This window comes from Triticum dicoccoides, chromosome 7B (genome assembly GCF_002162155.2).
Source record: "Triticum dicoccoides isolate Atlit2015 ecotype Zavitan chromosome 7B, WEW_v2.0, whole genome shotgun sequence".
Lineage (NCBI taxonomy): Eukaryota > Viridiplantae > Streptophyta > Magnoliopsida > Poales > Poaceae > Triticum > Triticum dicoccoides.
The window spans coordinates 748,597,484-748,604,797 of NC_041393.1; the positions used below are offsets into that span (position 1 = coordinate 748,597,484).

The 7,314-nt window shown below is 42.9% G+C and overlaps 1 pseudogene; it reads right to left on the bottom strand.

Moving 5' to 3' along the window:
- Nucleotides 1-5,250: 5,250 nt before the first annotated feature.
- LOC119338440 lies at nucleotides 5,251-6,890 on the bottom strand (annotated as a pseudogene).
- Nucleotides 6,891-7,314: the final 424 nt, after the last annotated feature.

Here is a 7,314-nt window from a genome sequence, read left to right on the forward strand (position 1 = left end):
CGAAATAGTGGATTCATCACTAAATAAAGTCATGAACTCTCCAAATCCACTTTCATAATTATCACAATAATATTCAACACCCTCCAAAATAGTGGGATCACCAATTCCTAAAGTTGACACTCTTCCAAACCCACTTTCATCAATATAATCATCATAAATAGGAGGCATGCTTTCATCATAATAAATATTCTCATCAAAACTTGGGGGACTAAAAATATCATATTCATCAAACATAGCATCCCCAAGCTTGTGGCTTTGCATATCATTATAATCATGGATATTCAAGGAATTCATACCAACAACATTGCAATTATGCTCATCACTCAAAGATTTAGTGCCAAACATTTTAATGCATTCTTCTTCTAACACTTGAGCACAATTTTCCTTTCCATCATTTTCAAGAAAGACATTAAAAAGATGAAGCATATGAGGCAACCTCAATCCCATTTTTTTATAGTTTTCTTTTATATACTGAACTAGTGATAAAACAATAAACAAAAAGATTTGATTGCGAGATCTAAAGATATACCTTCAAGCACTAACCTTCCCAGCAACGATGCCCGTAAAGAGCTTGATGTCTAGAATGCAACCTTCTTCTTGTAGACGTTGTTGGGCCTCCAAGTGCAGAGGTTTGTAGGACAGTAGCAAATTTCCCTCAAGTGGATGACCTAAGGTTTATCAATCTGTGGGAGGCGTAGGATGAAGATGGTATCTCTCAAACAACCCTGCAACCAAATAACAAAGAGTCTCTTGTTTCCCCAACACACCCAATACAATTGTAAATTGTATAGGTGCACTAGTTCGGTGAAGAGATGGTGATACAAGTGCAATATGGATGGTAGATATAAGTTTTTGTAATCTAAAAATATAAAAAGAGCAAGGTAACTAATGATAAAAGTGAGCGAAAACGGTATTGCAATGCTTCAAAACAAGGCCTAGGGTTCATACTTTCACTAGTGCAAGTTCTCTCAACAATAATAACATAATTGGATCATATAACAATCCCTTAACGTGCAACAAAGAGTCACTCCAAAGTCACTAATAGCGGAGAACAAAACGAAGAGATTATTGTAGGGTACGAAACCACCTCAAAGTTATTCTTTCCGATCAATCCATTGGGCTATTCCTATAAGTGTCACAAACAGCCCTAGGGTTCGTAGTAAAATAACACCTTAAGACACACATCAACCAAAACCCTAATGTCACCTCGATACTACAATGTCACCACAAGTATACATGGGTATCATTATACGATATGCATCACACAATCTCAGATTCATCTATTTAACAAACACAAAGAACTTCAAAGAGTGACCCAAAGTTTCTACCGGAGAGTCAAGACAAAAACGTGTGCCAACCCCTATGAATAGATTCCCAAGGTCATGGAACCCGCAAGTTGACCACCAAAACATACATCAAGTGAATCAGTAGAATACCCCATTGTCACCACGGGTATCCCACGCAAGACATACATCAAGTGTTCTCAAATCCTTAAAGACTCAATCCGATAAGATAACTTCAAAGGGAAAACTCAATCCATTACAATAAGGTAGAGGGGGAGAAACATCATAAGATCCAACTATAATAGCAAAGCTCACGGTACATCAAGATCGTGTCGAATCAAGAACACAAGAGAGAGAGAGAGAGAGAGAGAGAGATCAAACACATAGCTACTTGTACATACCCTCAGCCCTGAGGGTGAACTACTACCTCCTCGTCATGGAGAGCGTCGGGATGATGAAGATGGCCACCGGTGATGACTCCCCCCTCTGGCAGGGTGCCGGAACAGGGTCCCAATTGGTTTTTGGTGGCTACAGAGGCTTGCAGCAGCGGAACTCCCGATCTAGGTTTCTTTTTGGGGTTTTTCGTATTTATAGGAATTTTTGGAGTCGGGAACAAGTCAGGGGGGGGGGGTCTCCAAGTCATCCACGAGGTAGGGGGCGTGCCCAGGGGGGTAGGGCGCGCCCTCCACCCTCGTGGATGGCTCGGGACTCTTCTGGCCCAACTCTTTTGCTTCAGGGGCTTCTTCTAGTCCATAAAAAATCCACAAAAACTGGCATGTCAATTGGACTCCATTTGGTATTACTTTTCTGTAAAACTTAAAAACAAGGAAAAAACAGAAACTGGGACTGAGCTCTAGGTTAATACTTTAGTCCCAAAAATCATATAAAATAGCATATAAATGCATATAAAACATCCAGGATGGATAATATAATAGCATTGAACAATAAAAAATTATAGATACGTTTGAGACGTATCAGCTCGAAGAACAGGGAAGCAATCGTGCACCCCGCTCAAGGTGTCTAACGATATCGTCGCTAATCATCCGGGGATGGTGCCCGGTACCAATCCTGCTGATTACCTGAGTGATGATCTAGAGTTTCAAATAATGGAGGCGGACGAATTCAAATACGAGTAAGGAAGCCTCTCGTCAAACCTAATCATCCTCCTCTAACAATGATGATGCGAAGATTGCATGAATGGTACATGAAAACCTACAGCTAATCTGGGAAGGATACTTTGACATTGAGAGTTAAAGAGGAGCACGACCTCGTTGGAATTGATCTGTTGTCTGTTGAATTTGACGAGATATTCCAGTTATACAATCAAATGGCCCTCGACAAAACACTCGTGACTTGCTACTGTCTGTAAGTACTACTTCTGTAATTAAGTCTCTATACATAGCTCAGCTCTTTCATTGCATGTATATATAGTTATCCTCACTATATTATGCAGGTTGAACATCGTCGAATGCAGAAAAGCACAAATCTATGAAATTGGGTTCATTAACCGAAATATCTTACATGAATGGACGGTTAAAAATAGAGTCACAGATACTGAGGACAACTTGCTACAATCGTTGCTTAAAAATCAAAACAAAGAGAAAATACTCTTTCCTTACAACTTCAAGTGAGTGTTGCTGTCTTGTGCATATTCGATTTCCCTTACTCAAGGTTAATTATAGTAATGTAACTGACGAGTTATGCATGCGTGCGCAGCTTCCACTTTATTCTGATAGAGATTAAGCTTGAATGGGGACTAGTAACTGTCTTAGACTCGAGACGAAAAGAACCCCAGGACTATGCGGACATGACTGAAATGCTCCAGAAGTAAGTTCAATTGATCATTATCGCACCATATCGGCAACTTTGTTCATTTCCTGATATCAAGTAATTATTCTCTTTGTCTGGCAGGGTTTGGAAATATTTCACCGCAATTGTTCCGGCACTGCCGACGAAGCTGCGATTTACACACCCGAAAGTAAGTACTAGTAGCTACTTCCGCGCATCTCCTATTGATTATAGATAGTTTCATCAATACCATTTAGCATGCTTGAATATCAGTTTGATTGAAATCTATTTCTCGCAAAGTGCTTGTTGCAGGAAGACGGGAATGATTTTTGTGGATACTACGTTTGTGAGTTCATCGACAACGCGACGACCTCTAAGCATTCATCTTCCGGGCATAGGGTGGTCGCCTGTTTACCCGCCAATGCACGAGGCCTGGCCTTGCCATTTCTGCTGAAAATATTGTATAAACAATAATGTTTGCATAACTTATTGGATATCCAAGGACAGTTAGATAGAAAGAACTAGTTATGCACCCGGCCTCTGGACGACCCCTGGCCTTGCCATTCATGCTGGATTGGTCCATTCCCTTGACTTCAGTAGTCAATCTACTCAAATCTATATTTAATGTCTTAACCCCATTGACCCATTTAACGCATCATTATGGTTTTACAACTACAAGGAAGAAGTTGTGGAATTAACTAGTTGTATTCATCGTATTCCCTTATCAACAACAAGTTGTGTTTTCGGTCGTTGATTTTCCTGTGACCTTGATATTCATACTCATTCCGAGTTATAGAATTCTAACTTCCTCCATTTACCAAATATTGACATTGTCACACTCCCCACAAGCATGTGAAACATCTCGTCGCTCCCCTCACCATTCATTCTGTCTTGAAACATGAAAAGGTCTCGTGTTATATGTTAATTAAAAGCTAGATTGAATCAACATAAACCCCACACAACTCTTGCTACACAAATGGCACATAGTGAGCTGCATACATACCTATATTCACCTTATCGGCTTATCACGGGCAGGCAATTAATAACCTTTTAATCATCCAACCTACCTTAACCCTTTACCCACATCTATCTATTTTCGCAAAAATGGACCTATTTGCAAACTAACCGTACATTCCATGCTCCTATATTTTTTAAATCTATCCCTGATTCTATTCTTGATTTCCCCCTTCTCTCGACTCCAAAAATCATCTATGTATCACACTATAACTTCATTTACCCACACTCTTATTCCTTTCATGCTCCTCGAGAACAGTGAGAACCATGACAGTTCACATCTCAGTCTGATCCATCTGATATATGTAAAACATGGAAGGAACGTGTGTTTATTATTGAATGTGACCTAAAATTACATACCTTGTTTTCTTCACATGGGCAAATTTCAGTTTTTTTTATTTCGTTTAAATCTGGTCAAACTATGGTCAAACTACTTATTCAAGAAGTATTAGTGGTACTAAATAATTATTCAAGAACATTAGTGTTACTAAATAATTATTTCAGTATTTTGAATTTTTGTCAAACTATGGTCAAACTATGGTCAAACTACTTATTCAAGAAATATTAGTGTTACTAAAAATTATTGTTTTTTAGAATAATAGTTTCAAACTAAAACAGTGAAACGTGTGACATCTTGCTCAAGCTAAACTCCTGAGGGTTAATAGGATTGACATCTTACTATTGTCAGGAAAACAACAAGTGCAGACTTGGAAACGAGGGGGAATAGAACCCAGAAGTGAGAGGATGGGTGACTGGCTGGGAAGTTAGATGATTTGGAATGATGAGGGGTGATTACAGATTAGAGGTTAAATTGAGCAGTGATGAGTGCTGATTAGAGATTAAATTGTAAAATAATTCAGAAATTTGAAAATCGAAAAAAAAATCATAAAATTTCCTGAGCTCCAGACAGCGGCCACGTGGAGGGCATTTAGTCCCGATTCGTACAAGAACCGGGACTAGGGGGGGGGGGCTTTAGTACCGGGACTAAAGGCCCTCTAGAACCGGGGTTACCATGCACAGATTATGCGCAAAAATCACCTACCTCCAACTAGGGGGTGGAGGGCGAGCATCGACTGCACAGTGAACTCAGTAGTCTATGTCCATTGCAAATGATGATAGTTCTTATTCTTACTTGGTTGTTCACTTATTCTGCATTTTACAAGTTTCAGAAATATTGGCCAATCGGGCAAACTGTGCCATGCTGTCGCAATGTAATAAAGTCGCAAATCTTTATCCAGGCAAGCATGAACAATCCAGATAAAACTGTCACCATGCAGTTAAGTCGCAAATCATTAATTCTCCAGCACATTTACATTCTTCCAGGAGAGCATATCTTCAGCACGTTTCTACCCCCCATAACGCAAGATTTTAGACACCAAAAATATCATGACATTAAAGGCCCTGCCAGTACATCTCCCGAAACACGACCATGTTTCTTTCTTTTAATCGTGGTAGCAATCAGGGAACTACCAGGCACGCGGCTGTGCTGTACTTAAGTGCCGTAATACACACAATAAGCTGCTCATTTCTCTAAACACATGCAATTTACGATCTGCAGCGACGAACTGAACAACCACAGAGATCAAACGAAGGCCTATGGAAGAGACTTAGAGACCCCTACTGAATAACAAATTCAATCACTACAAATAAAAATGCCTTATTCATCAAAAATAATTATTAAAAGTGCCCTGGCTCAGAGAGCATGGCGAATAAAACCATAACAAGATACAACAATTCGAGGAAATAGCTGAATGTCTCATCTTCATGATGCCACTGTAGAATTGAACCATGCAGAAACTAATAAAACGAGACGAGACGAGATCGACGCTAGCTGGCCATGCACTCCGACGATCCTCATCCAGCTTACATGGGAGGGAACTGACTCCAATCGAACTCCAGATTGAACGACTGCATCTGCATCATCGTATCATCGCCGGTGAAGCCGGCTCCTTCGTGGCCACCAGCGTAGCCACCGTAGACCAGGGTGCCCAGATCCCCTCCGGAGCTCAGCAGCGTGCCCTCCTGCCGCTGCACTGGCGCCTGATGCAGCGCTGTAGACCCCATGTCTACGTTGCCGGTGGTGACCCATAGAGCTCGCGGCGGCGCCTGGTACATGGGAGGGAAATGACTCGAACCAAACTCCAGATTGAAGGACTGCATCTGCATCACCGTATCACCACCGGTGAAGCCGGCCCCGTCGTGACCACCAGCGTAGCCACCGACCAGGGTGCCCTCCGCCTGTTGCTCTGGCGCCTGATACAGCACCGGAGACCCCATGTCTATGATGCCGGTGGTGACGCATGGAGCTGGCGGCGGCGCCTGGGAATGAGTTTTCCCCATGCGTTCGCCCATGCTCTTGATCATCTCCTCCACCTTGTAGCCAACGCGGGCGAGCTGCTCCACGCTGAGGCCAACGAGGCCCGGGAGGTTCCCGTCCATGATCTGTTGCAGGAGGTACCTGGTCTCGCGGTCCTGGCACTCGCGCCGGGACTTGTCGACCTGCTCCTGGAGCTTGGCGATGCGCTCGGTGAGTAAGCCCTCCTGGTCCATCGTCTTCTTGCAACGCCGCAGCTCCGGCACGCTCTTGAATCCATTCAGGATACCCACCGCCTTGTCAGGGGAAGGGAACACCTCGGGCGCCGCCTCGCCCTCGCCGTACACCACCACGCAGGTCTCGACGTCGCACAGCTTCCCCAGCTCGCCCGCCTTCTTCATCAGCCCCTTCAGACGCTGCTTGTACCTAGAGCGCCGGGTCGAGTCGTCGCGGACGTACCCCAGGGTCACCTTCTTGGGAAGCCGACCCATCGCCGGCCGGCCAAGGGATAAATTAATAAAACTAGCCAAGGAATGGAATGTCGTTGTTGGTTTAGCTAGGCAGGGAAGGAGGGGTAGATTTTATAGTGGAGGGATCGCCTATGTATTAATTTCATGATATGATATGGCGACAGATATATAGGAAGAATATTGCATAAGATTTGGTGCCTTAATTGTGCCCCTCTGTAATTTTGGCATCCTTTTAAACCTTCCTTCTAGTATCACTCTGTAATTTTGGCATCCATTTAAACCTATGTTCATGGAGAGCTTGCCGATGAGCGAACCAAATTGAACATAAGGTGACTAGTACCTGGATGAATTCGGAAGAGGGGAGGGCCTCCATCAACACAAACATCCATCACTTTTTATCGAGTTCTGTAATCCTATTCACGGCTTCCACAAGATCAATGTGTTG